We start from the raw sequence: 22,539 nt of genomic DNA, 5'->3' as shown, positions 1-22,539 counted from the left end.
TTCGAAGTATCGAAGGATACACAGTCTGCGCAATCGGCCACAAGTGGAACTCTCAAACTCTCCTACGCCGCCCGAAGTTTCAGTCACTTGTGAGCAAACACAATCAGTTTGTTTTCTCGCACCCCGCTCTCGCTGAGGAATGGAGTGCAGCGAATTTTACTCCTTCCGCGCACCGAGAGAAGACCGCAAGTGCTTTCATTGAAGAACGACAGCGCCATCTGTAGTCGAACTGGAAGCTCTTTTGGGTGCGAAGCGCCAAGACAGTCGAAATGGTCTCCGAAAAGGAATTGAACACAAGCGCTTCGAAGCGCATTGCGATAATGAAATATACAAGGAGATTGCAAGAAGTGGAGAGTCTGGGACACTAATTCGATATTACTATATGGGTATGCGATTGAATCCGACCTAACTAGAGCCCATTATGGCTTTACTTGTCAAGGGTGGAACCTGCAGCACTGAAGCACATTACCAATTATTGACCTCCCGCTCAGAATACATATCGAAGTGTCCCAAGAGAGCACTGACGAGAGTTTTGCTTATTGATCATGGAGAAGTTGGCATGTAGGAGGTGAGCAGAATAAGCGCACTGACTTGGCGCTTAAAGCTTTGCTTCTGCTTTTATAAGACACCCATCACAGACAACAAAATTGAGCTTTACGTATGAGGTGTGACCCCGTATTTTCGCGCATTCGCTAGTTCAAGAGTACAGTGTATACGTTATTGTTTCGTATTGTTTGTAAGAACCTCTCATATGCTTAGTAGTAACCACTGAAACATTAAAATCAGTGACCACCGCAATCCGTTTGTTCCCCGATGCGGACAGTTGAAAAGGCACTACAAGATCCAGACGCACTCGAGAAAATGGGTACATGGGGATCCAGCTGGTAAAATTGATCGCTTTTTTTCCGGCGTTGACAGCGGCCACAAGCAGCCACGTAGCGGCGGACTGCGCGGTATAGGCCTGGCCAAAAGAACCCACGGCGTACACTGTCGTATGTGCGAGAGACGCCTAGATGACCCGCTGCGGGAAAGTCGTAAAGCTGCTCAAGAACGGCTGTGAGTAGGTGCTGAGGGACTACTAGTAGAAGGTCGGAGCCATCAGGTCGCATATTGTGCCGGTATAAGGTGCCGTTTTGGAGCACAAACAAACGAAGGGAATGGCCATGGCGATCGGCGTTGAGGCGACTGATAATTTTGCAAAGCTGAGGGTCCTGGCGTTGCTCACGGCGAATGTTGGAAAAGTCAAAAATGGAGAGCACGCAAGCGTCATTGTCATATTCAGGTTGGCTTGGCGGGTCGGCTGGATGACGGGACAGGCAATAGGCGTCTCAATAAAACTGGCCAGATTTATAAACTACTGAAAAATTGTACTCCTGAAGCCGCAAGGCGCAACGTCCAAGGCGGCCAGTAGGGTCTTTGAGTGTGGAAAGCCAACACAATGCGTGGTGGTCAGTGACTACTGCCGCCCATACACGTAAGGGCGGAACTTCGTAATGGCCCAAACTAGAGCTATAAGCACTAACGTTCAGTGATGGAATAATTTTGTTCGACCGCAGAGAGGAGTTGGCTGACATAGGCGATGAAGCAAAGGTAGCCGAGCTGACGTTGTGCGAGAACGGCACCAATTCCATGACCCCTTGAGTCGGTGCGTACTTCTGTGGGCGGACGGATTGAAGGGAACCGACACTGGCGGGTCGGTGAAGTGGGCAATAAGAGCGACGAAGGCGGCCGATTGATCGTGGCCCCAGAAAAAGGAGACCTCTCTTTTTTTTTTCAGAAGCTGCGTAAGTGAACGGGCGATTTCCGCGAAGTTTGGTACAAATCGCCGGAAATATGATCAAAGTCCGAGGAAGCTACGCACGTCGCTGCTAGATTTCGGTATAGGAAAATCACTCACAGCACGAATTTTGCCGGGGTCCGGTTGGATGCCATGGGTGCTGACCAAGTGTCCTAGGACCGTGTGTTCCCGGCGACCAAAGCTACACTTCTTGGAGTTTAATTGAAGGCCAGCTTGTCGGAAGACGCCAAGAATAGCCGCCAAATAGAAGATTATGTTCGCCAGCATAATGGTCGCGTCCCAGTGGTTGTTTCTGCAGCAGCGCTAGTACTCATCTTGCCAGTCGTCAACGTCCGGCTTGTCTTCGCCATTAAAGATGGGAGGGTGGCAGATATTCGTGAGGACCACTGGCTGAGCTGATGTTGCTGCGATGGTTGGGGCTGCCTCGGAGGTCATAGTGATCGTCGCTGACGTCGTCGTGAGGCCAGGTAGGTGGCGGCCACTGCGCAAATCCAGCTTTTTCTGTGCTATTTTGCTCTTCTATTCTACTCTGTGCGCACGGGGATCTTTAGTCACCATTATTATCATCATTTATTCACCAATAAATACCCCTACGAGGGGTATTACTTAGGGGGGGGGGGGGGGGGGAGACAGCGGAACAAGGTATGATATTTTAGGCCAAAGCAAACAAAATAGGTGAAACAATCGTTGTGCGGCAGGCTTCAATTCAAAGAAGAAAAATACATGTGAAACAATCAAGCAGAAAGGTACAGTGAATCATACAATGACAAAACGGAAAGGCAACCGTCACCTCCACCAAGATGATACGTGGCAAGGTAAGGCCAAGAGATTAGTCCAAGGCGACAAAGCACACAGCACACAGAAACGCAGCCGCGTCAACCAGGCAGCAGCCGAAACTGCTCGAACGTCGTCTTCTCCAAAACTCACGAGATTCTTCTTCTTCTTTCCTTATGCGCATATCAGTGCATGCACCGTCTAATGTAACAATATGATGCAGGCAAAAGAGGACAAGGAGGAGCAAGTAAAAGCATAAATGGAGACACAAGTATGTGGTGACATCACCTCGCCGACATCGCCATGGTGACCGTCGCGGCGCTGCTATGGCGCGCCCATAGCAACCTTGACGTCATGGGGAGCCGGCGGCGCGGCTGTATGTCTCAGCACGTTGGGCGAGGAGGGGCGCCAGTTCAAAAAACGTCACAGTCGCCTAGTCTAGGGAAACGTTACGCCACGTTTGAATTACTGTGGAGCAATTCTTATGTATTCACCCAATGCGGGTGGCCCACAGGGAACTAAACGCATTTTTCTTTTTTGTTTGCATACGGGCCATTTATCACAAAAATTAATGATGACTATATCATGTCAGAGAAACTCTAGAAAACAATTTTCCTCCACTCTTTTTCTCTGTTTCTTCGTGCTTGCGGCACTCATTGTTTTTTTTTTATGGTGTCTGCATACGGTGAGATTTTTGAACATCTTTACAAAGCCGGAAAGAGTCATAAAATGAGACGTTAGAATGCTGTACATTGCCGCCCACAGTTTCTAAGTAGCGGCCCGCATTTGTCTGAGTTGTCGGCTCAATCAATTTAGCGTTTTTTTCTTCGCACAGAGCGATCTTGCCTAAGGTATCTACCTGTATCAATTCTAGGGACAAGAATAACGCCCAACAAACTAAAACTTTTAAATGGGAAACCTGTGTACATAACCAGAAAGAAAACTGTCTGAGTTGATTACGGACCGATTTAGATTATATCTGCCCTAGCATATGTTTTCGAATTGCACATCACATCGTGATGCTGTCTTCGCGAATTATTTCTTGAGTAGCCCAATGCGTTAGGAGTTCAAGAAGAACCGGAACACAACCTTTCTTTTAGTAGATATTTCTGGTTTTTTAATGGTACAGTTTAAAATAACCAGCTTAAACGAGCACAGTTCATAAAGTGATCAAAAGAATTCAACCCTACTGATAAGGCCTTAATACTGCAAAACCTGAAATACATGGGGTTCAGAGGGCGACTCTATTATTATTTTTTTTCAAGGTTATTCCACAGCCAGGTCGCAGTTTGTTAGAATGGCGGATAAATACAGCAAACTGAAAGCAATAAAATTCGAAGTTCTGCAAGGAAGTAGGCTGGTCCTATTACTGTTTAATATCTATGTCTCTGAACTATGTTCCCTGAAAGTGACGCCAACAGTTTCCTAACATCACGTGCAATCGCCCTTGATTTCGCTGACTTTGGTGATGAATGTGTAGTGTAGCCTACTGGGCATCGCCTACTTAACCTCCCTGAATTTCTGTTCTGTCTGTCTCTTTTTCTCTGTTCCTCCCTCTATCACTATATCATGGATTCAAATATTTTCAGCTTTACATATTCAAGATAATAATAAAGTTGCTGGCACAGAATTCTATATATTTGAATCTACAAAAAAAAAACGAGGTTATTATGCGAAACATTAAACGAATCATTACAAATCAGTTCCTTTTTTATGCCTCGCACTGTAATCCATGCAGCTCCTTCCCCTTACCATTCGAAATAGTGGTAAAGGAACCCGGAATATTTGATTAGCATTTAACTTATAAAAATCATTTGCAATATACCTATACTAAGCTTCGAGCTGTGTCTGTATTTATCTAAAGCCTGAGGTTCAAAACGACGATGCATTAAAGGCGAGTCATGTAGAAGGCTCTGGCTGAGTCATTTATTACCTACCGAATTACATTATATGTTATGTGTTCCGAATAAAAATACAATATATAATTCCTATATCTATAAGAATAGCTAACAGTATAACGAACGGTAATATGTTGCAGCAGTTTGACAAAAAGGAACAATTACAATAGGCTTGGTATACTGGCAATGCAGTAACTACTTTACTATGCTGTGCTTACGCGTTATCACTTTACGAATGATTATAAAGTACCTGTTGAAAAAAACCGTGACACTGAAAAAGACCGAAAATACATTAATCCATGATGGTTTAGAAATTACGGCAAAAAAGGGATGCCATATTACTTCCCACAGATATTTAGTGAACTTGGTGTAGAGTTTGACAAAATTAACACAAAAAAAGAAATAAGAAAACCTTTGAGCAAATGGTGCATATTTGATGCACATAGACAAGCGCTGACTGGCAACTATTTTTTATTTCGGAAATCAAACACAATCACTACCAACTAGCCCTAATGACTATTCTACTACTAAAAAAATAGTATTTATCTCTGCAGACCAAACGGAGATGGTCGCTTTCATGTTAAATCTTTTAATAGCGTTTTTCGAAGTGTATACGCTGTCACTGGCCTTTCTACTGCTAATAGAAAGGAATCCTTTTTTCTCCCTCTCTTGTAAATTATGCTTTATCGGTGAATGTTTCCGTTGTATAAAAATTTGCGCATTTTAAATTATTCCTGATGCATTTTCTTTATTTGTGACAAATGTCTGCACAGTTTCGTGATTCGGCGGGCTGCCCGGACAACCAATAAACATTCTATGCTCAAGTTGAACGGAAACTGGTACTTGTATGCGAACAAAGAATAAATAAAATATTCAGATATTCTATTCATTCTATATTTTATTTATTATTATTAAATTTTATTCATTATTCAATAAATAAAATATTTAACGTATTCTATTTATCAAAATATTTTTTCTTGAGTGAAAAAGCCGGCAGTTGAAAGAGACGAGAACATCATTACCACAATCGCGTTGAAACATCCAGTGAAAATTAATGCTTTCTGTAAGACGAGATGAAGCTAAGGTGCATTTGAAACGTGCTCTATGAAGTTCGTCGTTGTAGGCATAAATTAAGGGACTTCATTGAGCTTTCACTGAAGAGGTTATTTTAGTTTATTTGGCTTTCAAATGCTTCGAAATTTGAGCATTCATCACAATACCTCATTACCACAAAACTATGGACAAAAATTTAGGCAGAACGCGAGAGAAATAATATCATCGAGATATAAGCCAATGGGCTCGAACTTATGAGCCTGAAGCACAAAATTATTATTTCGTTGCTGGGAAATCAAATGCAAGAATGACTGATAAAATCCCGCCTTTTCCGAAATCTCTTAATTGTGAGGTAACTTTGGAATACAGGAAGGTACTTTAACGAAAATATCATTCAGAAGAATGCTATTGTCCGATGAGTAACCAAAGCTTTTGTCTTAAAGTTTGTCTTCGCTTACACCGAGTAGCTAACATTGCCATGGACTGCCAATAATATCCGTTTTTCACACGAAATTTAGAAACCTCCGCAGGGCGCATGATAAACTATTATCTGATGAAGTATTCGCACATTTGTCCGATATCGATGTAAGGAACTTGAGAGCGTCACGTATATGCGTGGAGGTACAGATTAATCATCTTAGAGTGCTGCTCTTTGGCGCCCGTTCTTGCGCTACGCGTCGTCGTCGGCGTCGGTCTTGTAACAAGCCCCGCCCCCCTTTCAACCGCCCAGCGCAGCCCCCTCTTCCTTTGTGGTGGCGACCGCGCGTGTTATCTGATTGCTGTTGAACGACGAGACCCACGTATGAAGCTATCGCGATTCATCGGTCTGCTTTTACGCAATGTTCGTTTTCCAGGTGAAGGATGTCGTTTCGGACGACTGTACTGTCAAGTACTGTTTCATGACAAGGTCGATGACACAAATGAACAGTCGGTGATTGTGCTGAAGAAACGCTTTATAGGGCTGACTTGCGCCAGCAAAAGAACTAAGCAACTCGGCAGCGGCGATAGCAACAAACGTGCTGGTCGATCGCAGAACAAAGAATGCCCGTCACACTCGTCAACGCTCAATTTAAAGGCTGCTCAGAACAATCTAGATATCGTCGCAAACTGTTACTAGCACAACCTGGAACATTGTAGAAACATACGCAAGTGATCGAAATCTTCGAGACAGATCTCGGCGCATCGTTCGCGACAAAGAAATTGATAACGCGTCGTATCGCGACAACGAGGATGAACAAACACGGGATACAGAATTGATACGTGTGCCAGGATCACAGTGATAAGCCCGCATGCTGGCGGCTGTTAAAAAAGAACAAAATACATTTTGAAGGTTTCGCGGCAATATTCTATCAAATGAACTATTGCGTCTTAAATGGCTTTTATCCCTCATAGCTTGGGCTGTGGACATTAAACAGCGCTTTCTTTCCATTAGTCTCGTTGGCGGGCCATTTCTGTCGCAGAGCTAGCCTGAAGACCAGCACAAAAACTTATCGTGCACTTCTGTAAGTGCCACTGTGCAATCGTGTCTATGTCATGAACATGTTAAAAGCATGTTTCTGACGATGAAGTGACGTCATAAACAATGAGCATCGTCAATACCCATCGACGCTCCTAACATAGGTATGGGCGTTCGAGGGACAGGTGCTCCGTATTACGTCATCGCTTGTGTTTCCTTTGTTGCACGAAAATTTGGTTTTAGGGTGAACTTACACACGCGAGACTAGAAGCAGAAAAGGACGTGTGCATTATGTTACGTACCTCTTAACGGCCGCAGTTCGTAATCTGCCTTCCTGTTTTCCACAACTTCTCTATAATTACAGGATTTCCGATTGATGACATATTGATGAGATTTGGCCGGGTTGTTCATTTCCTGTAGCAGAGAACATTGCACGAAGACAAGGATAAACACGGTGATGAAAAGGTTGAAAGTCGCGACATTTTAATTGAAATACGCGGTGGACATGAGTTCTGGAACGACTGGTACAACTTCCGGTAACATGACTCGTTTCGAGTCAAAGTGCAGGAATGCGGCGTACAGCCGCCAAATGGAGATCAGTGCTACAGAACAGTCGCTGTAAAGAAACAAGCGTCCCGAAAGGAGACCAGTGGATATCAGTGGTTGTCGTAAGGAACATAATTTGCCGTTTTCGAAACAAAATCATTATTTAATAGCAACGCGCTTGTCTGGTAATTCTGGGTGTGTGTTGTGAAGATTTTAAAGGTTTTTTAAAGTATTAGACGTTATGGAATATAAACCAACACCGCATATTTTCAAAGACTGCCTCATTGAAGGGCATACGAGTAATCGATTCTACACGCTCGCAATAATCACAGCGCTCGAACGAATCGTAAGTACTTCTCGACAAACTAGGGTCCTGATGCTCAAAAATAGCAACTTTTCGAGTGAAACACGCGTTTCTATACTGATTGGTTGTTCGAACTACTTGCTCTTGTTTCAGAGGAATTCAAGCACCTCAAGAGATTGTTTCTGCGCTTTTGGGGGAGAGTATGAGAGCAGCAGAGCAGTGAAAACCGCTCTTGTAGAATGAATTTGCCTCTTTTCATCTTGTTCCTCCTCCTTTTTGTTACAACAATCACATTCAATCAGTTCACACCGGAAAACATAGCCGTAAACAAACATTGCGCCTATAATAGAACGTGTCGCACGCGACCGAAATTCCACGCGTCCGGAAATGGAGTGGAACACTCAGCCTGGCTACAAAGAAGCGCTGGCTGCAAGCGTACACAGAGCAGCAGAGCCGGAAATTAACTCCGTAATCCGAAAACGGCGCGAGTTCCTGCAAGCGAGCCTCGAAAGTACAAAACAGCGAGAGTGCCCTAAAGATTTTTGCGCTTTCTGTCTTCCAGTTTCCAAGCTTTCTGGTGCATGTGGAGACAAAAATGTGCACTGCAGTTTTTCACCCCTCCTCTACTTCCCGCCCCTCCGATACATTCCTTTTTATTTTTTTGCGTCTCACTGACCGGGCGGCGGCAGCGAGTGCCAAGTTTTGCTCAGGTCAGCGTTTCACCGAGCATTCTTACACGACCAAGCAAGAACAATGCAGAGCAGATTTCGTGAAAAGACTTCGACAGTCGGTTTTTCGGACCAACTTCCTCGTAAACTTGGCTACTAGGCTTTAGGTCGAGGTTTGTCGTTCAGGAATGCCCTGCAAAGGGAATGTGAAAAAGTTTCGCCTACATACAATCCATACCAGGCGGCTCGAAGTTATGCCTACAGAGCTGCGGTGAAAGCATGCTCATGTTCTGCTCTTCTTTTCAGTTCCGTTAGCTCAGCATGCTTTGGGGTCCCCCGCGAATACTATGGTTCAATTTCATGCCGGTTGCCGAGGCAAAATATTCCACTTGCTAACCAAAGAAAGTGCTCACGAATAATGTGATCCCCTTTCGGAATGTTGACATGAAGTCAACCATAACATATCCGGTCAGCATTGCTACACACCAATTTTTAAGTAGAAAAGAATACATTAACGTAGATGTTATCTCTGGGAAGATGGTAAGGTGTTTCAGCAAGGTACATCCGAAGTAGCACTTATTTGCAATATAAGCTTCCACTAAACGTCTAGCTACCCGCATGATTACAGTTCCCGAGATTGGCGCCCTGATATGTGGTTCTCACATCAGAAAAAAAAAATAAAGCTTAAGTAAACATTAAATAATCAGTTAGTAGTCTTCATCATATAATACTTGAGCAGCTCACTCCAAATCATTTTCCCGAAAACGCGAAAAGAAAGCCATCTTCGGCCAGCTAAAAATGAATAGTGCTGACAAAAGAAAATGAATAATGCATTTTTAACTACACATATATACAAAAGCAGAGCACAAGGACTTTTTTGTGTTATTGATTTTATTAGTAGCACCATTTGATTGCCACGAAAATGATTGCATTCTAAGAGCCCTCTTTATTTCCACGCAAGCGATGCCTTCGCAAAGACGTGCTCATAGAAGGAGACAAAGGACGATGGGCAAAGTGTCAGATTCATTGGACTTAAGCACCACTCAAGTAAGCAGGCAAACCGGAAACAAGGAGTTCATGTAATCCTACAACAAGTACAAAAAATGTCCGCACCGCAAAGGTTAAGCGCCTAGGCTGAACATAATCGATAACCTGCGAGACAAAAGAAATTTACCGGTTTATGAAACTCGACATATCAGCCCCCTAAGTAGAATCAACTGTGATCTTTCCTTGCGGAACTGGAAATCCCCAGGGAGGAAAAACCTTGAGCTTGGCGGAAGTAATGCTCACGACCACTTTCTGCACACTTTGAGGAAAAGTGCACTCTGGAAGGACGTCACTAAAAGAAGTCCCTTTGTTAGTGTCGTGACCGAAATCGCATTAGTGTAAGTATATTAGCACAGCGGAAAGAAACGTCTAGCGAGGTGCCCTTTGAACAGATTCCAAAAGATTACGGACATAATTCTTCACAACCAACATTCTGGAATGTACTCGTTTCGTTAGATTGTTTTGTTGAACCGTACTCGCAACGATTGATAGCCTGTAGAAAAAAAATAGATATGATATACACAAGTAGGAAAAAAAACTAAATGTCGGAAAAAGAATCCCAATCCCCGAAATACGTATGGACGAAGAAATTTAGAAACTCTCAGCATCATATGATCTGTCCATTATGGTCGATATTTAGAAAGAGTACTTTACTATATTTATTCGCCGTTTCTCTTAATAAAAATTCATTTCCTGGAGCGCAGGGTTTCAAGCAAAATGACACAACTGGGATTAGGTTCAATGTCTTACATATGTCACGTAGACGGCCATAAGCGACACTTGGAAGACATTGACTTGGATCCCAAGGGCGTCCTTCGTGTTCCCATCCGGCGCTATCAAACATCAATTTTTATCATTAGGCAACTGTGCGATATTGTAGAAAATATAATCTAGAGTAGAGTTTTTTTAACATCCGAAGCAATCTCCTACTCCGAATTTCGGCCCTCGCTTTGATAAAGTATTTAGGATAGTCGTAGAAGACCAATGGGTTACGGCTTCGGTAATAAGGCTCAGAAAACTGCATTTGTCCCGAAGGGACTTCTGCGGTAATATTGATTCTTGTAGCGGAATCTTGAGATAGGACTATGTGCCAAAGTTGCATTCATAAAACATTTCCCGTTAGGAATGCTCTGTAGGTAGTTTTTACAGGATAATGCCTTGGGTCTGTTAGTCTGATATTATGACGAAAAAACTGGACCGTAAATCGGCACAATATTTCAGACAAAGCACTTGAAAAGAGGAGAGGTACTGTTCACCATCGAGCAGGAAGTACGGCTTCTACGCTAACTTTTTTTTTGTTCAATTGCGTTACTGCTAGTATACTCCACTTCAACGTGTTTCGCAGTTGCACGCAGACTGAAGGATGCTTCTCCTAGCTCCCTTAATTTTGATATTTGCAGAATAATATTTTGCAAGAACTGGAATTTTCTCGGCTGTATTCGGTTATATCGCATCTATTTTAGGAACTGGTTATTTACGTGAGAATAATTTAAAAAAAAGTCACATTGTCATAGGTGATGGCGCTACAAAGTAAGCTGCTGTCCCACTAATAGCGTCAGTAGCGCCATCTTGTTGTATTGTGAGCTCAAACGATTTATTGCGATAAACAAAAAACAGTTCCATAGTGCAGTTGCGGCCAAACTACAATCTGGTGATTGTTATTTATAAAGCAGTTGATAAATCTGATCAGACCTGTGGCAGAACAACTGCGCCCGTCTGCTTTTCTTTGCCGATTGCCTATGACAGTATGCTTCAAATCAATACAAGATGGCGCCACCGCTGTCATTGCTTGACAGCGGCTTGTTTTGCTAAACTTCTAATCGTTGGTCTTTGACTTTTCTTCTTCATTTTTTTCTTCTCGTTGTTGATGGTCCCGTTTCCTTGCTTCACCGAAAGAATTAGTCGAATGGGCAGAATTAAATTAACAAACTTGTTTAATTAAAATAATAGGTGAGGTAGGTGACCAGTACAGCACAGTCGATAAGAAGGCAGAAGAGACAAACACTGAGTTAGGTCGCCCCTCGGCTTAGGATGGTGCGTTGCGTTGTCCCAAGCGAGCGAGGAAAAGAACGTACGTCTTCCCCCTCGCTCGATCCGAAACTCCCGGACTACATACCTAAATTCGTGGTTCTGGCGCAGTTCCTCTCTTCCGAGAAACCGTTCTTGGTGTCCCACTGCCACCATCCACACAGTTTCACGGAATCCGTAGCCGGGATCGGGTTCGCCGAAACGTCTCAACCCCGACCTTTCTGACACTGATATGCAACTGTCGAGGATGCGCACAATATTTACTACTGTCCATTACACATACCCAAAAAAAACAAACATGAGAACGTACATACACCCACCGGGTACCCGACGGGGTCCGCCTCGCACACTAACCAACAGGCCAAACATAGAGCGGCCGAGCGCTCTTGAATGGGCAGGACCCGCCCCCCCCCCCCCCCCCTTTTTCAAGAAAGATCTAAAGCAGAAACGTGTACACACAGGAAGACTTCACAAAAGACAGACGTCCCCTCAAGCAAAAATCTATTTAGGTGGGCGACGAGAGTGCGAGTTGCCCCTCCGCCAAACCTCCAAACTGTAACCAAAAACAAGAAAAAGTCCCCCCTTGGGAATGGACGTCGCTCCGCCCGCGCGCTTCGCGGGACAACTCCTCGAAACGGGAGGAAATACACAAACACACAAAAACGAAAACCGGAGTAAGCACCGACAGTTGACGATCTTACAGATGTGAATATCATTTTTTTTTTCTAATCAAGTAATATCCCAGAAACAATTCACACAAAATGATTTTCATCACATGATATTTCTGTGAAAAATATGACCTCTAAGGATTCCACGGTTCAGCTGGGGGAAGCATTCTACGAGATGCGTACCGGTGTTCAAAATGCGGTAAGTCCAGTCTTCTCAAAGTTTGCGATACATTTCTGTCTTCTTAACTTGAATGCATTTTCCATCTTCCGTAAATTATGACTCAGCCGCAAGTTGATTGCCCCACTAATTACCCATTGTCCAAAGGAAAAGCAAAGGAATGAAGAATAATAGCTTCCCTGTGGTCCTTTGCTTACAGTGACCCTTGTACATCTATGTCTATAAACCTTTTATTTCCTTACAGACGCAGGTGCATGAGAAATTACTACCATAATCATTTTATGACTAAGGAATAATTTATTATAAAGTGAATAAAAAATTTGCCGGCAGTAAGATTTGAGACAATTTCTATACGCCGCCCACGGTGACATACGTGACATCATAGATTCTGCTTCCGGGTTTCCTGGACGCAGTTGGTTGTTATTGCGTCTGGTTTAATAATTTCCTGCCGATCATAAAATTATTTCTGTAAATTTTTTTGCGAGCGATGACCGACACGACTAAAGGAAATAAGTATTTTTAACTTGAGTGACTTTCTTTTACGAAGAGCAAAAACAATTCTCAAAGTTCTGCAGAGAATTCTCTAGAAAACATTCTCTAGAGCCTCCACTTTTCGTTCATTCCAACTTTGGAGATGCGCAAGGGACACACTAACCTGGGTCTATTCGATCGTTGCATATTGCACGTTTTCCGGTTGTCGTAAACTCACTGCTGTGAAACAGTAAAGGGCGCTCCGCATTTTGAATTGAAAAAAGAACAACAACAACAAAACACACACACATAGACACTTTCAATTGTCAATTTGCCCATTGACAATTCCGGCGTCTCGCTTTTCTCGGCGCTTGTTGTAGACCAGCGAAGCAAAAAGGGGACGGAAGGCAAGCAAAAAACGAGTCGCAGCAATCCAAGGAAGGCCAAAAAAAAAAAGAAGAAAGACTGATTGTGGTGGGAACATATGCTTTACATTAGTGTATTATGCAAGTTTCTTTCAACGCAGCAACGAAGTTCCGCTTTTCTGCACTACGTAAAAAAAAGGACCGAATAAAAAAAAAAGACACTTGTTTATATAACTTTCTCGCGCCGTCTGTGTATCGGAGTAGAAGACGGTAAACGTACTCCGAGAGAAAAGACGCTTGTTGGCGATGAGAGGTTCAATAGGTAAGGTTATTTCACGGCAACTGAGAGAACTTCACATTTGAGAGTTGTTCAAGAAACGTTGTAGACAGTGATTATCACGGCAAAACTGTATATGAAATTGCAAGTTGCCCCTTTGCCCCCTCTCACAGTCTTCCAGGTCACGGACGTTTCATAGATGAACGAACGAAGGTGCAATAGATTACTGCCGCTTACTGCTTTCCAGCATAAAATGGTACTCCTGCTCCGCAACTCATAATTCAAGTCAGTTCTACTTGATTAAAAGACTTTGTAGAGTTCTTTCATACTGAAAAGATAAAAATCATACATAAAGATTAGTATTGGTTTGGTTTGTGGGGTTTAACGTCCCAAAGCGACTAAGGCTATGATGGTTTGATTTGTGGGGTTTAACGTCCCAAAGCGACTTAGGCTATGAGAGACGCCGTAGTGGAGGACTCCGGAAATTTCGACCACCTGGGGTCCTTTAACGTACACTGACATCGCACAGCATACGGGCACCTTGCTTTTCGCCTCCATCGAAAAGCTGCCGCCGAGGCCGGGATTCGATCCCACGTCCTTGGGAACAGTAGCCGAGCGCCGTAACCACTGTGCCACCCCGGCGGGTACTAAGGCGATGAGAGACGCCGTAGTAGAGGACTCCGGAAATTTCGACCACTTGGGTTTTTTTAACGTGCACTGACATCGCAGAGCACACGAATGAATACTATTGAATACATGAATACTATTGTCTTCGGGGCACCGTCGAGAGGCACTTGAGCCTCGTCATTTCCGAGCGCCTGTCCAACATAACAAAGCAATAACAGCGAACGACCATCTTCTGGAAAAGAGAAACTCTTACCAGGATCGCATCAGATGCTCGTGTCTTATCCACGTCGAACAATAAGCTTAAGGTGGTTTATGTAAATTTCGCATCCACTTGTGCTAGAATGCGTGCCACACACTCTCTGCTGTCTAGGACGCTGTTACAAAGAAAATCGGCCTCTTGGGGCTTACCCATTTATACAGTGTACTTATTCTTTTTTCATGGTGTTGTCTTTGAGGATGTCGTATTAAGAAAGGAAAACATTTATTGCCCCGTTGTTATCATTTCCTTACACAGAGTGCGTTTCACTACCACCAAGCTTTTTCGAAAGCTTCTCGGTCGTCACTTACAGTTTAAGTTTGACTTGATCGGTAGAGAGGGAATCAGCTCACCATACCACACCTAGCTGTTATGCCTTGGCCAGAAATCATGAAAGCCTCGTTCATACTGCGTACATCACAGATTTATAGCGCATGAAGATAAGGAAATCAGCAAGGCACTGTAGCCCGTTCAACAGCAGCAGACGCAAGGCGCAAGGGCAAGGACCTGCTCTTCAAGGTCCTCCATTATGCCCTGTGCGAATCCGGCAGAAGAAAGGGTATAGAAGAAGCTTTAATGGAAGCTAAGCTTTTGAAGTGATAGCTTCTCTGCGCTAGGTAAAGTTTAAGTTTGCCGTGTGTATCCAGGTCCTGAACCAAAATTAAAGGTCAACAGTCAAGGGTACAGTTCAAGGTCAAAGCCAAATTCCAACGTGAGAGTGCGGCAGGGGTTAGTTACAATGTTGGGGCGCTTTTTGTGACACGTGTCGCTGGCATGTAGCAACTGACTCAAGTCTCGAGTATATAAAAGGCCGCTGAGCGCCTCTGGCCAAAGCCACGCCATGGAGCCTTAGAAAGATCATGTGAGTCGCCAACCAAGTGCAGTAGAAGGATGGCTACTTCGGCCGATCCAGCGAACATTGCTGTCAGGGCAGAAAGTCTAAGAAAGTGGCTAGAATTAAGTAAACCTATGACAGCGGCCGAAACGCCAGAACAGCGTGAGGAGCGACTTGCGAAATGCCGCCGTGACGACGCTGTGAGGCGGGAACGCCTGGAATCGGAGATAACGTCCTCTTCTTGGACACCAGCCGAAGAACAGGGGGATCTGCAACAGCCAGAATATGATCCAGAGACATTCCGGTCCGAGCAGAAACTTGGCGTAACCGCGTGGAGCAGTCGCAACATACTCGGTTTAACCAAATCTAAGCCACATCAATTTCTGTGCTTATTTCGAGACTTTGATGTGTAGGCCCCGTTGTTGGTGTTACCTCATCGAGCGGTGTTTTGGTTAACCTGAACATCTTCTCATCTCGCCGTCTCAACTACTGAGTCTTTTTATCATGTCTGAGAAGACCCTGAACGAAAGAATCTTCGAATATCCGCTGTTTTACTTCTATTTGCCAAAGTAAAAAATTATGGGAGGGGGGGGGGAGGGGGGGAGGTGAAATTAATGGCCAACTGCAAAGATATATTTATTTTGCCTACAGCCAGGCTCACTGTTGTCATTGAATTTAAAACCAGGCGTTAGTGAACGTTGATCTTCTCGGTAAAGAAGTTTTATTGATACCGCGTTTTCGTAAGCCGTATAGCAGACGACGCGTACACCTGGCGGCTGCTCGCCATGTTTGCCAAATCCCCGAATATAATTCTCTCGTGAACTTCCTCAAGGCGTACGATTCGAATAATCAAACCGGAGATGAAGAGCAGCGACGAGCTGGAGGCCAAAACGTGGCTTTGTGGGCCTACGCTTTTGTGGATCTAGGCCAAGAATGCACACGGAGTTCAAGAACACGCTCGTCGAAAAACATTGTAGTCCGTGCTGGCAGCCGGTGTTCATTCGCAGGGCTTTAAATTAATAAAATCCTTTTTAGCGCCCTTGTGACACATGCCCACTTGCTCAGCGCTCTGCAAGCAGCAGAAAGCCGCCGAAATATGGTGCTACAGACAGCCCGACTGTACTTCATTGTACTGTTTTACATCATTTCAGGCTTCTGGCATTGACCGCGCATTTCTAGTATGCATTATCATCATCAGGCAGACTATACTCACAACAGAGCGAAGGTATAACCAATATGCATCCAATTAACCCGGTACTGGGCTAGCGGCATCCGTTACAACCCGGGTATTCCGGTTCAGCAACCGAGCATATTAACAACTGGGCCACAGCGGCGGATATCAGGCGCAGACTTATTGCCGTGAGGTCCCTAGGCCAATTTCACATATACTGCGGCGGGTTAATCCCGAGGCAACATGAAGCGCCGGCCCAATATAGTATCGTGTTGGCAATTTCTTGGTCCTATGTAAAACCGGACATTCCCCATGCAGCCCCAATTTGGGGCTGGAATTTTCTGCGGGGCACTTACGCGCGTACAAGGAGCACCGCCGGGATGAGCTTCCTGCTAAGTCAGAACGAGTTCAAGCCAGCGTGCGTCTCGTGGTCCACGCGCACTTTGACGCTTCTTCAAGGCCGATTATACACTAAAGGGGATTTATTACATATTAATGAGACAATACCCCTAAGAATAAACAATCCTGTGACTATTTACTGGGTTCCTGCCAAGCAGCAAGCAGGCGTTGAAGGAAATTAGTGCCGGCAGCGAAACACGTACACGATGGCACCCGCGCCGCATTAACACACCAACTTTACTGATCGAAATATCTGATTGCTGGAGCCATCAGGGAGATTGCGGTGAAGCGGCGTCGCATGGCCGTCTAGAATCACCGTGCTCAACGAGATCGCAATGGTGAACTCGCGCACCGCAGGCCTGAAGAGCGCCGAAGGACAACGCATACTCCGATGCCTCGCGCCTCACGACTAATATTGTACATACCAAAGCCTCGTGGCATAGACTTTTCGAGAATCACCCAGACGAAGGAATAAGCCGTAGTTTGTCAAAGAACGCTGACAGGTTTTCCCACCGCCGCTTACAGTCACAAATCCTTGGAGATGCGTAGTATGAAGGTCTCAGTTCGTGTTGCTGTTTGTTTGTTCATTTACCTCGACGCGAGGATTCCTGCGCCGACAGCACGGCTGCCACTCGACTCTGATGAAAGGCTAAGGAATTTATGGCAGACAGCCTGAGCAATAAGTTTTATGGCAACCAGCGGCGGCACAACCAGCATACTGCTCTGCCGCTTTCCGAACATCGCGGTCACAAGCCTGCGTATTCTTCGCACGAGTTCACACAAATGTTATAATAGAACACGTATTTTAATATGTCAGACATGATAGACTGTGCGTGGAGCTTTATTTAGGAATTTTAGGGCCAGCAACGTGTTTTGATCAGTCAGTCTTAACAATTACTTTATACGTGAGTGGAATACTTTGGTCGTGGAGCTCCACTTTAGGGAGCTCCGTTCACAGCTGCCTGCCCGCCTACCTGGTGAGATCCCGAGTGAGACACCTTACTAGTTAGCTATGCAGGCACGCCCGCACACCTTGATTAAAACAGAGCCTCAAATATGCACTTATCGCGTGGTAGAACGCAACTGCGAGCTATTATAAGTATGCGGCATGAAACCGTGTATCTCTCTGTCAGAAGCCGGCCGGTAAGAAGTTGGAAAGAGCCACCGATTTGGAAAGAATTAAAAATGCGACCGCGTAAACAGCCCCATTGTCAAGAAAATATGCAGTTGTCAGCGTTTCGAAATAGACGTTGGTGTTGAGAGTGATTTAAGGGGAAAGTCTTGATGAGTAAATAATTCAGGCATTATTGATAAAGCGCGTGGCAATGTGCGTGTACGTGACCGTGTATCCAGGAAGAGACATAACCCTTTAGCACTGTAACATCATGTCCTTAACCGTGAATTTTAAGTGTCCGCTAAATTTTGTGATGAGGATCGAAGACGTTTGGGTACCGACTCTGAGAAGCTGCGTCTACTTCATGCAGACGCTTTGGTACGGTCTGATTAAAATGGTGCTATTTGTCGTCTTTCACATTAAGTGGTAGATATTAGGACTGTATGAAAATGAGTACGGATAACCCGAAGCCGAAACTATAGGGAACATTGAAGAGCTAACGCAGTTATTCCAGATTTCGCCAAACAATTCTGTATTCATAAGGGCACTCCTCTTCACTCTATATCGGCCGCCATTGTTTTACTTGCCCATTTGCATCATGTAATGAAGACATTCTGGTGTCACTTCTTGGTACGCCTCTCCTTTTGTTCTTTCTTTTTTTTAAGCAAAACAATTTCTTCAAATAGCACTGTTTTTTCTATAATGTCGTTTTCATTTTGTTTCTGTTGCATTTCGCAGGCAAAAGGTTGATTGTCCGGCCTTACCCTGCGATGTACGTTTTGCTCTACTTTCCGAGAGGACAAATAAGAAGGTTATACAAAGAAAGGGGCGTTGCTCCATTGGCCGCTGAGAGACGATGGCTTTCATCACATATTTTTTAAATATAAAGAGCGTGTCCTTAATGCACAGTAGCACCTACAGCGAATTTCACATACAGCTGGAGGCCACCACATAGCCGTATAAAAATTATTCACTGCAAGTGTAGAGTCACAGATTCGCACTATACCATACTACTTTTGTGATTATAGACTGCGTAACTTACCGCAGCTTGGGTGCATGATAGCTTGTGACCGCGTCGAATTCACGGTCCTGAAAGGCTTTATTCACGAGTACAATGAAATCAACATGGAAGCAAACGGTGCTACTCCAACCACATTGACAAGCAATGTGGCAGTCGGGGTTTCTCACCAAGGTATTGTCAATGCGTCCGCGAAGCCATTGAATACATTTTCTTTTTTTTTTTCACTGATTCGAGGAGCGATTCTAGTGAAAGTTTGTTTCTGAAACAAAACAAAACAAGATTCTTAGCTGATGTTTAGGAAGTTTGAGGCCGCTTGGACCAAAGAGAACTCCGCCACCGGAAAAAAAAAATTATATTGAGAGGCGAGTCCCCGCAATCACATTGCGACTTGCCGGCCAAGTTTTCTCCGCCGGCTCGAAATTCTCAGCTTGGCGCGCGAAAAGATACCATGTGATATGCGCTCCAATGTACGACGCGCATCGCATAAACAAAGCTAACGATGCTTCTGGCTGGCCCCTGTTTCACTGTGACCAGAGCGTGGCATCAGAATGCTTCGGGTTACAGCGCGTAAGAGAATGAAATTTTCTAAAATTTACAAATGTATGCATATTACTTACGCTTGTCGTCCATACTCTCTGTAAATGAAAAATTATACAGTAATACTAAAATATTCTAGTGGTCATTAATATTTAACCCACCTAAGAGCAGTTGCTGGGCGGGTTGATATATCGTGCTTTTATTCACAACTATGTATGTATAGATTGCACGCAGCAATAAATATTTCTTCAAGTCAGGACTTTGCGGTGTCTCCTTCTTTGTATTCGTCGTCGAGCGTCGTGAATGGAAGCTTAACCCGCCTACCAGTTACCATGTAGGTCTTATTTTGATGTACACCGCCGCGGACAATACTATGGCGAAGATTAAGCTCCACATCCTCAAAAGTTGATGACATTCGGAGGCAACACGCTATTGAATACGCGATGCTCTATTTAAATTTATGAATATATATATCAAAAACTATCAGGGATACGCTTTAGCAGTCCGTGCAGGTAGATTATTCAGCAATGCGGCCATCATGTATTTGTTATAAGTAAAAAATAGAGAACGAGTTTACTAAAATTAAGTACGCACTTTGTCAGCGTTGTTGAAAACAGACCTACTACACTAACAACATAAGGCCGCCAACATCAAACACCAGTTCCGTATTAAATTTGTTTTGCGTTGGGCTTCGAAATATCCCGCGCCAGATATACACAGTTGAAAGCTCGTTGAAATAGCGTTTCTGCATTTCATACTGGCAGAATTGCTTGCTTCTCTTAAGTTTTTACATCGCAGATTAAGGTCGTTTGTGTGTTTGTGTATCTGACGATGTATAAGAAGCTAGCATAACTTCGCAGCCTAGAAAATTCACTAACACGTCTCTGGCTGGTTGTTGTTGGCAGGTGACGTGTTCTGCACTAATAGTAAGAGTCGAAGTGACGCGCCGGCAACTATTTCTCTCCCTCATGGAAGTCTCCTACTGTGCTATTGGTCGGAGGGTCTAGTGATGTCACAAGAGTAGTTGTCCTGGTATAGTTGCAAAGTGCTGCCAACCCGGTCATTTCCTTTAATTTGGAAGAATAAGATGAGAATGAAAAACATGGGACACTTGAAGCCCCCATTGAAATTTCGCCTCCTCGAAAAATGAGGAGTCCCTCTGGGACATGGTTTTAGAGTATCTACGTTTCTGACCACAAGCCCATAGTGACCCGTTAAGTTCGAATCCATCGTGTGAGAGAAATGTCGATGTCTTCAAGAAATCGCATCTGGTTAAATCCTCGAATAGGAAATTGACACCGCAAAGTGAATGTCTATAAAACGAGCAATAGTGACCCGTCATTCCTTCGCCTGGTCGATAACATAATCACGCATATAGCTTGCTGTAGAAACGTGGCGCTATCGCGTATCTTCCGCATGAATATTACTGATCATCAGTCACTGTTTTTGTGTTGGGATTTACGCATTTAACATTTTAGGCTAAAAACTCCAATCATCACTTGAATCGTTCAACGCATACCTAGGTGCTTTCCAATACTTTAAAACAGAAGCTTGGGCACGTTGGTAATCCATTGGTAATCCAAAAAGCCGAGCGCTATCTTGTTGTCTTCCTTCGTCCCTGTTGTTTTTGCGCGCTGTTCTACACAATGCTTTCAAATACCGTTGTTTAGTCATGCGTGGACAGCATTAGCACTCAGTCTAGGTGTAAGCCTCGTGTGTTGCAACTCAAGAAAAGAAATTTTAGTGGTCTAAAGCAATCAAAAACTTAGCGTCTTTAAGCAACAGTGTTTTCTTTTCAGGCTCAAAGGTATATTTAACATCTAAATACGGCGCACTTGAAGATATTTTATTTAGACCTAGTGGTCGGAATGCCTTCATTTTATCACACTAATTTCATTATCGGGGCCAGGCCTGGCTACGCTGCCGCTTGCAAGCCACATGCTGTTCATTGCAAGTCCAAGTGTCGATCGGAATTCTGGAATCATTACACACTCTCTTCTATCATACTTATCCATCTAACACAGCTTTCTCAATAAAACAGATGAAAACGCGAAAATTTTAATTGCGTGATTTTCGCTTTGGAATTGTGCGCAAAGATATAGTGTAGATTAATCGCAACATGGAAGTCATCTACGCTGGCTAAATAATTTGTAACTTATTTTGTTTTCTATTCATGTATCCCTGTCAACTTCAGAACGTGGCTGTGATGTCAGAGACGAGTTTCGGTAATCACGTGAGTCATTAGCAAAAGCTGCCTTATAATCACTGCTTCAACGTTTCTCTGATATTCCCGCTTTTGGGCACGCTTGCCTAACGGTTGTTGCGAATAAAAAAAAAAAAACGAAGCTTCCACCATACTACAGTTTTTGTGCGTCTCACCTGACCTCAACACGGCTGTGGCGTCAACCAACGCCAAGCGATTGAAACTACACTTAAATCACGTGGAGATCAAAACCAGTGATATATTCTTTATAGCCTTCGAGCGCAATCCAAATAATTGTTTGTTTTGTATTTATTCCGATGACAAAACGAGAATGGCAGCAGCCACAATAAAGTACCATGTGAATTTTTCTCTGCATTCTTATTTCTTATAGTATTAACAAAGGTAAAAACAGCGCTAAATTTTGCACAAACCACACAGAATGACGAACGGGACGGGCGCTGCAACACAACCGCGCTGTTACAAAACGATGTCACGCAAACTAGCCCAGCAAGAAGTACTGCTGACCGAACTTCTTTCATACATTATGTGGCGCTACGTACTCTCGCCAGATTTGTGCTAAATTTCTTCATGTAATTTCGCTCCAAGATTTTAAGCATTGCTATTAGAGTTGGCTGCAAATATCACGCAGACATGGCATAAAATAGTGCCCTATCCTGTTATGATCAAGCCCTCGCGCAACAGATTTCAAAAGGGACTTAGCTTCGATAGACAGCATTACCTGACGTTTACTACATGCTCGTTTACTAAACGATGTCGGTCTGGAGAAACATTCTTTGGTCAAGTCGACGTTATGAGATCAACTCTTAAAAGGAAGTGTCATGAAC

The 22,539-nt window shown here is 44.0% G+C and overlaps 1 pseudogene; it reads right to left on the bottom strand.

Annotated features, from left to right (window-relative positions):
* Positions 1-22,539, bottom strand: part of LOC146199267 (uncharacterized) — a 197,920-nt pseudogene that overhangs the window by 174,837 nt on the left and 544 nt on the right.

The sequence above is a fragment of the Amblyomma maculatum genome, chromosome 2 (genome assembly GCF_055883805.1).
Source record: "Amblyomma maculatum isolate TAMU_Amacu chromosome 2, ASM5588380v1, whole genome shotgun sequence".
NCBI classification, from domain to species: domain Eukaryota; kingdom Metazoa; phylum Arthropoda; class Arachnida; order Ixodida; family Ixodidae; genus Amblyomma; species Amblyomma maculatum.
Note: the sequence above shows the minus strand (reverse complement) of the source record. Positions and strands in the feature narration are given on the sequence as shown.